Consider the following 16107-nt stretch of genomic DNA (forward strand, 5'->3'; position numbering starts at 1 on the left):
ACGTCAGAATTGACATTGGGGATCGGAATGCTGGTTAGCGCTAAAAACTGGTATCGCGGTTTAGTAAAAAGGGAGGGGGTATATTTGTTTATTTTTGTATGGTTGTTACTGAGGTGACATTGCAGAGTCATCTGCCCTGACCTCTTTGGAAAAAACCCTGGAATATGAATGATAATTAACATTTTCTCTGCCTTTCAGTGTGCTTTGTGTTTTTTTTTTTAATTTTATTGTTGGTAGATTATTTTGACTTGGCCATTTTAAAAGTAGCTCGCAAGCCCAAAAAGTGTGGGCACCCCTGCAGTAGACCATTCTTCTCACCTCATAGGCAGAGGAATGGGCTGGGCTATGAACCCACTAATTAGAGAGCTTGAGGGGTGGAGCGTAGATTGGTTTGTCTGGCTCTGTGCTGTTTGACATAATTCAAACAGCAGCATTCCTGCTTCACTACTGGACATTTCAAGGCACTCTTGTATGATCTCTGTCAGAACTTGTGAGTAAAAGCAAGAAATTTGGTTCCTGAGATTTCTGTCCTCTTTTCCTTTATCTGTATTTCAACAGCACTTGAAATGTTAGACAAACCAGCCTTGCTTGTATGATCTTTGAACCTGGCTCTTAGAGATTTGGAAGCATTTTCGTTACTCTTCTAAACAGACTTGGACATTTTGTTTCACAGTCTTGGCTGTCTGTTGTACCCGTGATTTTAACATGTTAATCGGTGATCTGCATGGAGTTTCAGTGTTACTGTGCACATAGTGCTCTTAGAATGTTTAAGAGACTGGCAGGGTGGGAGAAGGAGAAGGTAGAAAGATGCACATAGTGTCACAACCTAGCATTAAAGCTCAGCGTGTTCCAGACAAGGCTTCTTCTAACCCTAGCCCTCTGTTAAAAAGGGCTAACCAATGTGACAGGGCAACTCCTAGTTCCCAGCTAGGATCAGAGTTCCAGAGTACAGAAATGTCTCCGATTCCAGATACATCTTCGATCTTACTTACACAGTTGTCTAGCAGGGGAAAGTTTGCGAAGTTATCATTTTCTGTTCGTCGTTTCCATAATGGTAGCTTTTTTTGAAAAGCTTTCAGGTTTTCTTCCGCTTCGATGATGTTGACTCCACCACCCTGCATCTGCTTATTGAGATGAGTGAGAGCTGCAAAGATATCAGCCATGTACGCTAAAATGAGAATGAACTCAGAATTTTTGAAGCAATCTGCATGACAATGTTGCTGCTCTTGCAAAAACAGAGCTAATTCCACACGCATGGCAAAAACACGATTCAGCACCTGTCCCCGGGATAACCACCGAACGTTAGAATGGTACAGAAGTACCTCGAATTCAGATCCCATTTCTTTACACAGCTCCTTGAAGATGCGGTGCTTCAGAGCATTATTTCGCACATAGTTCACGCATTCCACAACAATTTTTAAAACTTCTGCCAGTTTTGGAGGCAAGGTTTTTGTTGCCAACGCATGCCTGTGCAGAATGCAATGCGTAACAATGATGTGTGGTGCATCGGCATTCACTAGCGCACCAAAACCGGACTTTCTTCCGAGCATGGCTGGAGCTCCGTCCGAACAAACTGCAGAAACCATATCCCACGAAAGATTGTTGTCTCTGAAGAAGTCATCCACAAGTTTCTTCACATCAATTGCCTTAGTTGTTGTTGTAAGAGGCTTACAAAATAAAAAATCTTCCTTTATCACGTCGTCTTTCACGTAGCGCACGAATCCTGCAAGCTGGCTTAGATTGGAAACGTCTGTGGTCTCGTCGAGTTGAAGGCTGAATTTTGCCGGGCTTGAAATCAGATCTGCAACTACTTGAGCCAAGATGTCTTTGCTCATGTCCTCTATTCTGTTGCTGATGATGTCATTTGAAAGAGGAATTTCAGATAACTGAACTTCAGCCGCTTTTCCCAGCATGATATTCGCCATCTTCAACACAGCTGGTTTTATGAGTGTTTCACCAATGGTGTGTGGTTTGCCCTGCTTTGCGATCAGGTAAGCAACTTCGTACGATGCTGTGAGGATCGGTTTGTTTATGGGTACAAAGCCGAGAACAGGCAGAGTAGCCTTTTCATCGAATCTTGCTCTCTTCACCTTGAATTCAGCGAGTGTTGTGTTCTTGTATTTTCCATCTCCATGCAGCTTAAGGAAGTGTTCCCTTAGTTTTGCCGAAGCTAGACTAGAATTACTCAACTTGGCATTGCAAATCATGCAATTAGGACGCTGACTCCCATCACGTTCCGTTATACATGTGAATCCATATTGTACATATTCGTCTGACCACTTTCGTATTTTGCTCGACATAGTTAGTAAGGGATTAAAATATTAAGATAGGTATCACACGATGTACCATCACAACAGTTACAATTCGACTACTGTGCGCATCAAATCCCCTGCAGCACAGATAGGCCAAGCGATGTTGCGTGATCACCTGCAGCCAATTATGGACAAGCGGGGCGTATCATCACGAATCATAAGCGCTTCGGTCACGTTCAATCATCTATCAGTTAAATCACAAATTTTGATCAGGAATTGATTGATGTATATAAGGTGTTAGTTACAGATTGATAGATCAAGAAACCGAGTACACGATCAATCTTGATCAAAATCACTGAATAACTGATAGATGATTGAACGTGACCGAAGCGCTATATGAGTCGGAGGTGTGTTTTGACCTCCGCCGAACCCGCGAGACTGACTCACCAAACCCCTGGGGTTCGGTCGAACCCAGGTTAAGAACCACTGCTCTAGAGGCTGCCTTAAGGAAGACTAGGTCAGTCTACCCTGGATCATCCCAGGAAGCAGGATCCCAGGACCGGACTCCTGAAGCTGCCCAAAGCCGGGACAATAAGATGTCTGAGGCAGCTCCTGTCCCTGAGGCCAGCCAAACAGCCAACCTGGAACCCATGGAATTTCTGGAGACTGCTGTGGAACCACAAGACCAGGGCTGCCATCAGAAATTTCTGGGCCCCTTACTGAGCAATCCTATTGGGCCCCCCACGCACCCCTTCCCCCCCTGACCCCCCCGCTTCTTCCATGGGCCGAATACACACATACTTTTCTCTGTCGCCGCACTCTTTCACCAAAAGATTTGTAAGCCTGCAACCACGTCAAGTTAGACTCTTTCAGCAGCTCCCCTCCCTCCCCCTTACCTTTGTGGCCAAGTCAAAATGATCTACCAACAATAAAGTTTTAAAAACACAAAGCACGCTGTACGCAGAGAAAATGTTAATTATCATTTATATTCCACGGGTTTTCAAAGAGGTCAAGGCAGATGACTTTATGCAATGTCACCTCAGTAACAACTATACAAAAATAGACAAATTTTCCCCCTCCCTTTTTACTAAAACGCGATAGCGGTTTTTAGCGCAGGGAGCTGCGCTGAATGCCCCACGCTGCTCTCAACGCTCATAGGCTCCCTGCGCTAAAAAACGCTATTGCGGTTTAGTAAAAGGGGGCCATAGTGCAAAATATAGACAGCATATATAAATTCTCAAATCAGACACATTTTGATCACTAAATTGAAAATAAAATCATTTTTCCTACCTTTGGTAATTTCATCAGTCTCTGGTTGCACTTTATTCTTCTGACTGTGCATCCAATATTTCTTCCCTTCTTTCAGCCTCCTGTATGCTTCCTCTCCTCCAGACCTCATTCCCTCCCCAAACTTTTTCTTTGTTTCACCCTGCCCCTTCTTTCTTTTTCTCTCTCTCCATACCCCCTTTCTTTCTGTATGTCTGTTTTTCTCTCTCTCTCACCCTGCCCCCTTCTTTCTTTCTCTCTCTACACCCTCTTTCATTCTGTATGTCTGTCTTTCTCTCTCTCTCCATGCCCCATTTTTCTTTGTTTCACCCTGCCCCCTTTCTTTCTTTCTGGCTTCCTGTCACTCCCTTTTCTTTCTTTCTCCCTGCCCTCCCCTATGCCACCCCATTGGGAAAATGCTGCCACCGCCACTGGGGAATAGGCTGCCACTGCCGCCATCGGAAACAGGCCGGCGCCGAGTTTGCCCTGCTTCTCTTCCCCGTGGGGCCGACCAACTCTCGCCACCCGACGTCAATTCTAACGTCGGAGAGGACGTTCTAGGCCATCCAGGCAGCGATTGGCTGGCCCAGAACGTCCTCTCCGACGTCAGAATTGACACGAGTGGCGAGAGTTGGTCGGCCCCACAGGGAAAAGCAGGGAGAACTTGGCGCCGGCCTGTTCCCGATGGCGGCGGTGGCACTCAAGTGGCTAAAGAGCCGCTGTTTGCCGGCCTAGGGAGAACACTGGAGTGTGGCCAGCTGTGCACCCCCTTGGGACATAAACCCGGGGCGGGGTAGGGTGGACACCCTCCCCCACCTTGGTATGCCACTATCTGTACCTCACTCCCTCCCTATGACCAAAAATTCTCCTTTCTTCTATTCCCCGTGTACACTACCATCTCTTTCCCTCCCTTCCTCTCTCCCAAGTCGATGCCTTCTGTGCCAAAAACCCATTCCCTCCCCCACCTCAGCATCTCTTTCCCTCCCTTCCTCTCTCCCAAGTCCATGCCTTCTGTGTCCAAAAACCCATTCCATCCCCCATCTCAGCATCTCTTTCCCTCCCTTCCTCTCTCCCAAGTCCATGCCTTCTGTGTCCAAAAACACATTCCCTCCCCCACATCAGCATCTCTTTCCCTCCCTTCCTCTCTCCCAAGTTCATGCCTTGTGTCCAAAACGCACTCCCTCCCCCTTTTGTGTTCCGCGTTTGCCTCCCAGCCCATCTTTGCAATTTTCTCAGCAAAACGGAGCTCGAGCTGCGAGGCTTGTCTTCTGTTTCCTGCCTGCCCTACCGCGCACAAATAGCCGACCGGAAGTATTCTCCGACGTCAGCGCTGACGTCGGAGGGTAGGCTTTGCTTAAGCCCTCCCTCCGACGTCAGCGCTGACATCGGGGAACACTTCCGATCGGCTATATGTGAGCGGCAGGGCAGGTAGGGGCAGAAGACGAGCTTCGCGGCTTGAGATGTATTGAACTCCGCGGGTTCACCGTCCAGCTCTCTCCTGTGCACCTGGGGCGGTCCGCCCCCTCCCTAGACTGTGGCCTAGGACCCTGGGGGAGCCCGGGCCCCCTGTCAGCTCCGGGCCCCTGAATGCAGGACTTGTAGTACTGCCCTGATGGCGGCCCTGCACAAGACTGCTTAATGGATGAAAGTTAAGTGCATTAACTTTATTTTTTTTTCTTGTGTGGGTTTAAACTTTGGTGTTTTTTTTTGTTGAGAATTGCTACAAGCACCAATGTGAAGCTAGGTGAGCTGTGCAAAGCTCACAGCCATGAGGGAGCTGGTTTTTGGACTTTAAAGCCAAGTATATTTTGTTTGGCAAGTTTTGTGTTCTGCCTTTTTGCAGAGTGTTTGGGACTTACTGTGTGTTGCTTGTGTGAAGGAACAGTAGTGGGGAGAACCCACTATCCATCCTCGGGTTGGGTTTGTGGGGCCAATTTTGGCAAGCTGATTTAAAGCTGATTTAGAGTGGATTCGGCTACTCCCTTCCCCCACCAGCGTGCTCAGCTGGTGTGGTAGGCCTGTTACAAGCCAGGCCTCGGCAGCATTGCCCTCAAGTATTGGAGCAACCTTGCTAAAGACTCTGATAAAGCTGGACAGTGTTTGTAACTTTATTTTTGACCCTGCTGAGACGCTGGAACTGATAGGACTGAGCTACTAAGGATTATTTGGAACTTACCTGTTTGGACCTACCAAGAAGGTGTGGGCTATACTTTAAAAGCCCAGTTTTTTTTTTTATGTTTCTTTTAAGCTGCAAGGCTAACTTCTGACAAAGTGTTACATAAGCCAATAAAGTGAGACACAAGTTGATAAAAGAACTTTATTGATCCTGACTAATTGTGTTTTTTTAAATTAAAAGCCAGCAGGACCTCCAACTTCTCTTGGAGGCACGTAGGAATCGGTCATTGCTGCGCGGTGAACGTGGCCTAAGCCTGAGCCTGTCACCGGCAACGCCACAATAGGCAATGTGATTATGCAATATAGGCAGTCCCTGGGTTAAAAATGAGTTGTGTTTTTAAAGCTGTTCTTAAGTCAGATTTGTATGTAACTCAGAACCTGTAGATTTTAAAATTCTTGTTGCTTACCTCTTTTCCCAACTGACAAAAGGGTCAACTAAGGAACAGCATGCACAACCACAAACTGATCTTAATGTGGCCGTGCCTCATTCCTGAATCTGCTGCAGGAGAAATGTAGGAGTCTATGCAACTGGAAATACGGCTCAGTGAAATCAAATGAAGCCGCAACCGCGTTCTTAAGTAGCAACATTCCAGAGCTGATATTGTGATGTCATAATGCCTCATTCCACCAATGCCCTAAGAGCCAAACTCATCAGTGATGTCACAAAGGCTTGATTATAACTATAAAGTCGGTCCTCGGGTTAAGAATGAGTTGTGTTTTTAAAGCCGTTCTTAAGTTGGATTTGTATGTAACTCAGAACTTGTAGATTTTAAAATTCATGCTACCTACCTCTGCTCCCAGCTGACAAAAGGGCCAACTTACCCTCTAAGGTACAGCATGCACAACCACACACTGTTCTTAATTCCTGAATCTGCTGCAGAAGTGTAGGAGTCTATGCCTCTGGAAATACTGCACAGTGAAATCAAATGAAGCCGCAACCAGGTTTTTAAGTACGAGTCGACCTTAAGTCGGGTGTCTGTAACGCGGGGACTGTCTGTATTATTTCCACCAACCATATGACTCTTTTCCTGTTCAGATTTGATGTTCTTGCTCTTATCATAGGAGGCAAAGTTTATTTATAAATCAGTTCATTTCTCATATTGCATGATCCAGTTGTTTCGAATAAGGGTAGACAGAGAAGAGGTGTTTAGAGCGATGGGGCAAATGTAGAAAATGATGCAGGAGCACAGGAAGCACACAGAGCAGAGATCACAGAGGATCGAGGTGGGACAGAAGCAGGTGAAGTCTTGGAGAAACAGCACAGGTCAAAAAAAAAAAGGAAAACACAGCAGTCAAAGCAGAGATAAAACTCCAGGGAGAGTTGGCACAGTGAAGAAACAAACAATAAAACAAGGTGGCAAAAAAATAGACAAAATGGAGAATTTATCATTGTTAGGCTGTATGTACAAATAGGAAGTTAATAGTAAAAGCGGAATTTGCTGGACAGTGGCATTTCTGGACGGATGTATTTGGAATGGCAACAGGGGGGGGGGGGGCAAGTTAGGAATAGAGGAGTCAGGCTAAAGCAACATCCTCACACACTCTAACCGCCACCACATCACATATACCTTCCTCCAGTTGTTTTAAAGTTCAAGTTGTTAAACAGTAATATCATAAAATCCGACACATCAGCTTCAGTTGTGCAATAGACTTAAGGAAAAGAAAAAGAATCAAAAGCCAGTATGACGAGAGGCTGCTGAAAAGTTCTCAGCCCAACCAAGAAGAGAAAGATGTGACGCCGTGAAACTTACAAGTTATTCCACACTTTTCATTTCAATGAGGCAAATGCATTTAGTACATGGGCACAAGTATAAGGAAACCAAGCCATTGTGACATCACCGATGAGGTTAGCTCTTGAGCATTGATGGAATGAGGCAGTATGACATCACAATGTGAAGGGCTGCTGAAAGTTCTCAGCCCAACCAATTAGAGAATGATGTGGAGCCATGAAACATACAAGTTATTCCACACTTTTCATTTTATTTCATATCATTGAACTGAAAAGTGGCAAGAAAAGTGTGGAATAACTTGTACGTTTCACGGCGCCACATCTTTCTCTTCTTGGGTGGACTGAGAACTTTTTTCAGCGGCCCCTCGTAAGCATCTGAGCAATCCAGTCTCTGGGAGCATTTAAACAAATGGTGTGCTTCTTGGCTACAGTGAGCTCATTTCTTCAAGCTTGGCAGACAAGAGTCCCATGTTAGGTTAACATTTAGCATCAAATTCTTTCCACTAAGTTACAATTTCTAGGAATAGCAAGCAACGTACTCATCATTTAGCTTTGTAATATGTCTCTTTGCTCTCCACAGCATTACTTATATGTAAGTTCCTCTTTAAACCCCAAAATGGGTGATATACGATGTCACACATTTGAATACAGAAAGGGAAATGTTACCATAAGCGGATAACATGTGCTTCAAAGTGCATTTAGTCTAGGGTTACCATATTTGTGAAGATAAAAAGAGGACACATGACCGTACCCCTCCCCTAGGCTGTGTGCAGTCAGGACCCTAGCAAGCTATAATTACACCCTGTGCAACCTGCCCTCCATGGTGCTCCCTATTCCTTTATGGTGCTGCACCCATGACTTTCAGTTCAAACATAAGAATAGCCTTACTGAGTCAGACCAATGGTCCATTTAGCCAGTGACGTAGTAATGGGGTGAGGGGCAGTCTGCCCTGGATGCCTTCTTGCTATGGGGACAGCACCCCTCCTCCTCTCCGCTTCTCTCCTTGCCTTGCGCTTGCACCTCTTGCCTTCCCCCGTACCTTTTTACTTCCCTGGCACGAGGTTGCTGCCCGTGTCGGCTCTGGCACTCTCTCTGACATCACTTCTGGGACTTGCGCCCAGAAAGTGACATCAAAGGGCCAGCCGACACCGACGTGGGTATATTGCTCACACTGGAGAAGTTAAAAAATGTACGGAGAAAGAGAGAGGGGGGCGTGCAGTAGAGGGGTGCCACCGCCCTGGGCAATGCTTACCCCTACTACGCCACTGTATCTAGCCCAGTATTCTGTCTTCACGGTGGACAATCCGGGTCACAAGTACCTGGCAAACCCCCAAATAGTAGCAACATTCCATGCTACCGATCCAGGACAAGCAGTGGCTTCCCCCATGTCTGTCTCAAAAGCAGATTATAGACTTTTCCTCCAGGAACTTGTACAAGCCTTTTAAAAAAAACAAAAAAATAGCTACATTAACCACTCTTACCAAATCCTCCCCATCTCCCAAATGGTCTGGATGTTAATGCTAAATCAGCCTCTGTTCCCCTTTTATCTATATGGCTTTCATGCCCTCCCCACCCCAAGCAAGCAAACTATGCCTGTAAACCAACACTTAAGACCGAAGAGGCTCTGAATTTGACTTATTACCAAATTTAACAAAGAAAAGGCAAGAGAGATGTCCTAATCAACCAAACAATATTTATTTATTCTTTAAAATTTGTTCCATCCCAACAGGGGATACTTTGCTAGTCTTCTTTCTTGTAAGTCCAAGCTCTATTCCTGGAGGAGTGAGTTATGCATCTATAGTCGCTAGACAGCTTGTAGATAGCATCATTTACATGTCTTCAGTCCCTCCTCTCCTATCTCAGGACTGCCCCGCAGGACTCCAGTGCGTGCAAAAGCAGACAATAATACCTGTGACACTTGGGTTCTTGATTCTCCTAAGTGGTAGTCCGCTATCTTGCACCTCGGGGCACACTACAGAGGTTCTTCCCAGTGATTATGAAAAGAAGGTAATTGCAGCACTCTTTTTTTTCCCCACAGGCTTGGTTGATTATTAGCACAATAAAACAGGGGAAAAAATTCCACAAAAATCGAACAAGCAACAGCAAAGTGGAAATGTCCAATCAGAATGGTGCACAAAAAAGTGTCTTTCAACTCATCTGATAAATCCAATGATCTTTATTCATCCAAAACAATTCAAACATCCAAAGCAACTCAATGACTCGACATGATCATGTTTCGGCCATCCGGCCTGCATCAGGAGTCTTAGGAGTCTTTGGGTATCAAATGGTCTGTTAAGTAACAAGTGGTCTAAAGTAAAACGATCATACCGTTGCTCCGAATCTGTAGTGCTGCAAAACAACTTGTTTTACAGCACTACAGATTCGGAGCAACGGTATGATCATTTTACTTTAGACCACTTGTTACTTAACAGACCATTTGATACCCAAAGACTCCTAAGACTCCTGATGCAGGCCGGATGGCCGAAACATGATCATGTCGAGTCATTGAGTTGCTTTGGATGTTTGAATTGTTTTGGATGAATAAAAATCATTGGATTTATCAGATGAGTTGAAAGGCACTTTTTTGTGCACCATTCTGATTGGACATTTCCACTTTACTCTTGCTTGGTTGATTATTAGGACATCTCTCTTGCCTTTTCTTTGTTCGATTATCCCAGTAAGGCAAGATGTTTTTTTGCTTGTTTGGTTATTACCAAATTTACCATCAATCCATACATTCATCGAGGATAAAGAAAACATTATATTGAACAAGATCTTAAAGTATTTTTTTTTAATCCATGGATACACTTAACAGGAAATTTTTTTAAAAAATTATTTTTTAATGAATCTCTGCTTGCCTACATTTGAATGCCGTTCCCCCTCATTTGCATGCGCAGATTGGAGCATGATCGGGACAGAAGTTCGTGAATCGGGTCGGAGGAAAATCGGGTCGCAAACCAATCGGTACATGATCGGTTTGCTTAGTGAATCTGGCCCTAACTTTCCATTGCTACATCACACATTTTCATAGGCATTGCCTTTCTTGCTTTTATCATTTATAAACTCACTTTTAAATCATATAAGGTCTTGTGCTGAGTGAAATCACTTTCAATTGGGTACATATATTTGATGCAAACAAGGCAACATTGCTAAAGCAGCGCGGTCCTCTTTATACAGATTACTTATTTGAAAATACTGTTTCCTTTAAACAACTGTATTACTTCTGCCGACATAAAAGCTTTACTTGAGAGTAAATATGGCAATTACATCCACAGATCACAGCGATGTTAAAAGCTGTTCTGACTCAATGAAGTGGCTGTATCTGTTCATAAATATAGTGATTAGAATGGCTGCTATAGGAAAAAATGAGCAACATTGCTACTTATCGCTGAATTATTTGTATGGCAATATTGCATCTGTCAACAAGACAGCACTATTGAAGCAACGTAGTCCTCTCTGTATTCATTATTTGTTGAGGGCACAGCTTCTTTTAAACAGGCTATATTGCCAGGGCTGGATTAAAGGGTAGGTCCAGTAGGCATGTGCCTAGGGCCAGAAATCATCAGGGGGGCCCACTGAAGGAGGGCAAACAGAAGACACCTTTCCAATATTTTTTTTTCTCCAATGGCAACGGCCCCTCCCCCCCACATCGACGGCAACACATCAGGATCAAGTGATGTCAGAGGGGTGGACTGGCAGACACAGTTATTGTGGGACCTTGCAGCAACTCCCCATGTCTGTCGGTCCACCCCCTCCCACGTCACTTACTTCCTGAACAGAGTTTGCAGCTGCAGTCATCGTGGGACCTTGCTGCTCCAAACTTTGGAGGGAGAGAGAAAAGATCATAGAAGGGTGGTGGAGGGAGAGAAAGGGAGCAGGATGGTATGGAAAGGTGGTGGGGTAGGGTGGTATGAAGGAGGATGGTGGAGGGAGAGAAGGGAGCAGGGTGGTATGGAATGGTGATGGAGGGAGAGAAAGGGGGCAGATACTGATGGAATTGGTGTGCAGAGAAAGAGAGAGAGACATAATGGGAAAGGATACTGGATGGAAATGGTTTGGAGGAAAAGAAGGAGAAAATGCTGATTGAAGTGGGGGGAAGGGAGAGGAGAGAGTGAAATGCCAGACCATGGGGGTATGGGAGAGGGAAGGGGAGAGGAAAGGAGAGAGATGTCAGACCACTGGAAGAAGGAAGGGAAGATAGATGCCAGACCAATGGAGGTGAAGGGAGAGATGGAAGGAGGAGGCATACAGTTTCTGGAAGGAGCATAGAAGGAGAGAAGATGCCATATAGAAGGGGCAGAGAGAAGGTAGATAGTGGATGAAAGGAAAAGAGTGACAAGAAGATGAGGAAAGCAGAAATCAGAGAAGACAAAGGTAGAAAAAAAATTTCTATTTATTTATTTTTTTTGCTTTAGGGGACATGCGTCACTGTTTCTGTGGTGTTGCATTGTATGCAGAGCCCAGCTTCTTGGTGGTTCAATTTAACCTTTGTCTATGTATTTGTATTTTATCCCCCCTTTTGCAAAACTGTAGAGCATTTTTTAGCAACGGCTATGGTGGAAACAGCTCTAATGCTCAGAATTCGATGAGCATCTGAGCTGTTACCACCATGGCTAACTTTGTAAAAGGGGAAGGGGTTAGTTTGTGATTACATATTCCATACTGGGCGAAGGTGTTTTCTGTGTTCTTTGTGTTCGAAAGACATGGTTTTATGGCAGGATTGATCTATACTAGTCTGGCTTGTTTAGTTTTACAATGTGTATATTGATGTTGTACTGCTCACTGCAGTATGTAAGATGCTGCCTTTTTCTAGGTACACTCATGTGCGACGTATGCATTGTTACAAAAAATTATGTTTTTCATACAGATGGGGGGGGTGAAAAAATGATGGGCCCCAGATGTCACATATGCTAGGTACGCACTGTGACATCGGCATCTCCCCTCTCTCACCCTGTGTTACTAATTAAAAACAATAAATAGTAATACCATTGAGTGGCAGCAGCGAGAAAGGGTCTGTGGTGGTGGCTGCCGTGCAGAGCAGGAGAAGGAGGAGGAGGCGGCGGCTGGATTTGTTCAGAGATGTTTGGGGTTTGCATAGAACTAAAACTACACTGGCATTGGTAGGGTAATCTTCGTTGTTTGTTTTGAATTTTAAAATAATAGACAAAAAGAAATACAAGTGGAAATAAAGAAGTAAATAAGAAAACAGGTGAATGAATGGTGATGGGGTAGGGGGCGTGACATGGGTGGGGCAGGGCTAGTGGGCCCAGTATACTTGTGTGCTGAGGGGCCCTTGAAGAATTAATCCTGCCCTGTATATTGCTTTTACCCACGTGAAAGCTCCTTTTGAAAATAAATATAACAGTTATATCCACAGATCGCAATGATAATAAAAGCTGCTCAGACTCAATGAGGAGTGTGTGTCTGTTCATTAATATATTAATTGAAGTTACTGCCATTAAATAAAAAAGAAACATTACTATTTGTCACTGATTGTGAATTTACCTCTTATTCTCCCTTTCTCTCACTCTCTAGTTCTCTCTAGTTCTCTCTAGTTCTCTCACTCTCTCACTCTCATCTACCTACCAGCTTTTCTCATCTCCCTTCCATCCCTTCTCTAGCACTCTGAATTTCCTTTGTTTCTCTCCTTCCCTGGCCTTTTCCTCTATCATTTACCTACTCCTTAGTCCCCCATTTCCATCCTCTGCACTCACTCTCTCAGCTCTCATCTACTGTTTATCACTTCATTTGTCCACACTCCGTCCCTGCCTCTCCTTTTTTTTCTCGCCATCAAGCCATTCTTCTATCACTTAATCTCTACACCAGGGGTGCCCACACTTTTTGGGCTTGTGAACTACTTTTAAAATGACCAAGTCAAAATGATCTACCAACAATAAAATTTTTTTAAAAAACCAAAGAACACTGTACGCAGTGAAAATGTTACTTCTCATTTATATTCCACGGGTTTTCAAAGAGGTCAAGGCAGATGACTCTATGCAATGTCACCTCAGTAACAACCATACAAATATAGCCCCTCCCTTTTTACTAAACCGTGATACCAGTTTTTAGCGCAGGGAGCTGCGCTGAATGCCCTGTGCTGCTCTCGACGCTCATAAGCTCCCTGCGCTATAAACCGCTATTGCGGTTTAGGAAAAGGGAGCCATAGTGCAAAATATAGACAGCAGATATAAATTCTCAAAATGGACACATTTTGATCACTAAATTAAAAATAAAATCATTTTTCTTACCTTTGTTGTCTGGTGATTTCATGAGTCTCTGGTTGCATCCAATATTTCTTCCTTTCTTTCAGCCTCCTTTATGCTTTCTCTCTCCAACCTCATTTCCTCCCCCAACTTTTTCTTCCTCCCTGCCCTCCTCCCCTTTCTTTCTTTCCTTCTTTCTGTCTGTCTCTCTGCCCCCCTTTCTTTTGGTCTCCCTGCCCCTCCTTTATTTCTGTATGTCTGTCTTTCTCCATGCCCCCTTTCTTTCTGTCTCTCTGTCTTTCTCTCTCCATGCCCTTTTTGCCTGTCTCCCTGTCTTTCACTCTCCATGCCCCCTTTCTGTCTGTCTCCCCGTCTGTCTTTCTGTCTCCCTGTCCTCCCCCAAGCCATCGCTGCCGCAATCGGGGAACAGGCTACCACCGCTGCTTCCATCAGGGAACAGGCTGCCGCCATAAAGAGGACTCTGAAGCGCAGGGCCGACCAACCTTCCCCCACCCGACATCAATTCTAACTTTGGAGAGGAAGTTCCAGGCCAGCCAGGCAGCGATTGGCTGGTCTGGAACTTCCTCTCCAACGTCAGAATTGACATTGAGTGAGGAACCTTGGTCGGCCCGGCACTTCAGCGTCCTCTGTACAGGGTCAGGAAGCAGGTAGAATGGAAGGCAATGCGAGTCTATCATGGGGCCCGGGATTGGCTCCACGATCGGCTCACGATCGACTCACGAGGCCAAATTGCAGATGGAGGAGAATCTAGCAAAGAACATCAAAAAGGGCGATAAAGCATTCTTTAGGTATATTAGTGATAGAAATAGGAACACAGGAGGGATAGTACGCCTTAGGAAACTGGACGGGAACTATGTAGAATCGGACTCTGAGAAAGCTAAACTGTTAAATGAATACTTTTGCTCAGTTTCACCCGTGAGGCGCAGGGATCCGGCCCTCAGCTACCAACAGGGGATAGCTCGATAGACCCGTTTTGCAGCTTCGAGTTTACGCCCAGTAGTGTCTACAGTGAACTATCCAAACTCAAGGTTCACAAAGCTATGGGGCCAGACAACATACACCCCAGAGTACTTAGGGAGTTAAGAGACACCTTGGCGAAACCACTATCAACACTCTTCAATCTCTCCCTTAGCAAAGGAAAAGTCCCGCTAGACTGGAAAACGGCTAATGTCATTCCACTCCACAAAAAAGGAAGCAGGACGGAAGCTACGAACTACAGACCAGTGAGTCTCACATCAATAGTGAGCAAACTAATGGAAACTCTAATCAAACACCAATTGGATACGGTCCTGAACGAGGGGAATCTGCAAGATCCCCGTCAACATGAGTTCACAAAGGGGAGGTCTTGTCAATACAACCTGATCAGCTTCTTTGACTGGGTGACGAGGAAGCTGGATATTGGGGAATCCCTGGACGTCGTGTACTTAGATTTCAGCAAAGCATTCGATAGCGTACCACACCGCAGGTTGTTGAGCAAGATGAGCTCTATAGGTTTGGGTGATACCTTGACTACATGGGTGGGGGGACTGGCTAGGAGGTAGACTTCAGAGGGTGGTGGTGAATGGCTCCCCCTTCGAAACAACAGAGGTGATCAGTGGAGTACCGCAGGGCTCGGTCTTGGGCCCAATCTTATTCAACATCTTCATAAGGGACTTGGCTGAGGGGCTTCAGGTTAAATTAACATTATTCGCCGATGACGCCAAATTATGCAATATAGTAGACAAGAACACAACAGGACCTGACAACAAATCCAAGACCAATAGTATGGCACACGACCTCCTCCTACTGGAGAATTGGTCCAGGACCTGGCAACTAAACTTCAATGCCAAAAAATGCAAGGTCATGCACCTTGGCAACAAAAATCCATGTAAGACTTACACTCTTAATGGTGAGATCCTAGAGAGAACTGTAGCGGAACGAGACTTAGGGGTAATCATCAGTGAGGACATGAAGACTGCTACTCAAGTGGAGAAAGCTTCATCTAAAGCCAGACAAATCATAGGTTGCATACGCAGGAGTTTTGTTAGCCGTAAGCCCGAAGTCATAATGCCATTATATAGGTCCATGGTGAGACCCCATCTGGAATACTGTGTACAATTCTGGAGACCACATTACTGCAAAGATGTGCTGAGACTTGAATCGGTCCAGCGAATGGCCACACGGATGGTCACAGGGCTCAGGGATCTCCCGTATGAGGAACGGCTGAATAAATTGCAGCTCTACTCCCTAGAGGAACGCAGGGAGAGGGGGGACATGATCGAAACATTCAAATACCTCACGTGCCGTATCGAGGTGGGGGAGGATATCTTCTTCTTCAAGGAACCCACGTCAACAAGAGGGCATCCATGGAAAATCAGGGGAGGGACATTGCATGGCGACACCAGGAAGTACTTCTTCACTGAGAGGGTAGTGGATCGATGGAATGGTCTTCCGATACAGGTGATTGAGGCCAGTAGTGTGC

At 45.2% G+C, this 16107-nt stretch overlaps 1 protein-coding gene across 2 annotated transcripts in view; it reads left to right on the top strand.

Annotated features, from left to right (window-relative positions):
• The window catches only part of LOC117355598 (5-beta-cholestane-3-alpha,7-alpha-diol 12-alpha-hydroxylase), a 50735-nt gene that overhangs the window by 21143 nt on the left and 13485 nt on the right, over positions 1 to 16107 (top strand). Inside the window, exon 1 of one of the 2 annotated variants that reach the window (XM_033934391.1) lies at positions 434 to 490. The exons of the other annotated variant lie outside the window; for it this stretch is intronic. The gene's annotated coding sequence lies outside the window, so the exon portion shown is untranslated. Of the gene's footprint in view, positions 1 to 433; positions 491 to 16107 lie in introns of those variants that run through there. 2 annotated transcript variants of the gene reach the window in all.

This window comes from Geotrypetes seraphini, chromosome 2 (genome assembly GCF_902459505.1).
Source record: "Geotrypetes seraphini chromosome 2, aGeoSer1.1, whole genome shotgun sequence".
Taxonomy (NCBI): Eukaryota; Metazoa; Chordata; class Amphibia; order Gymnophiona; family Dermophiidae; genus Geotrypetes; species Geotrypetes seraphini.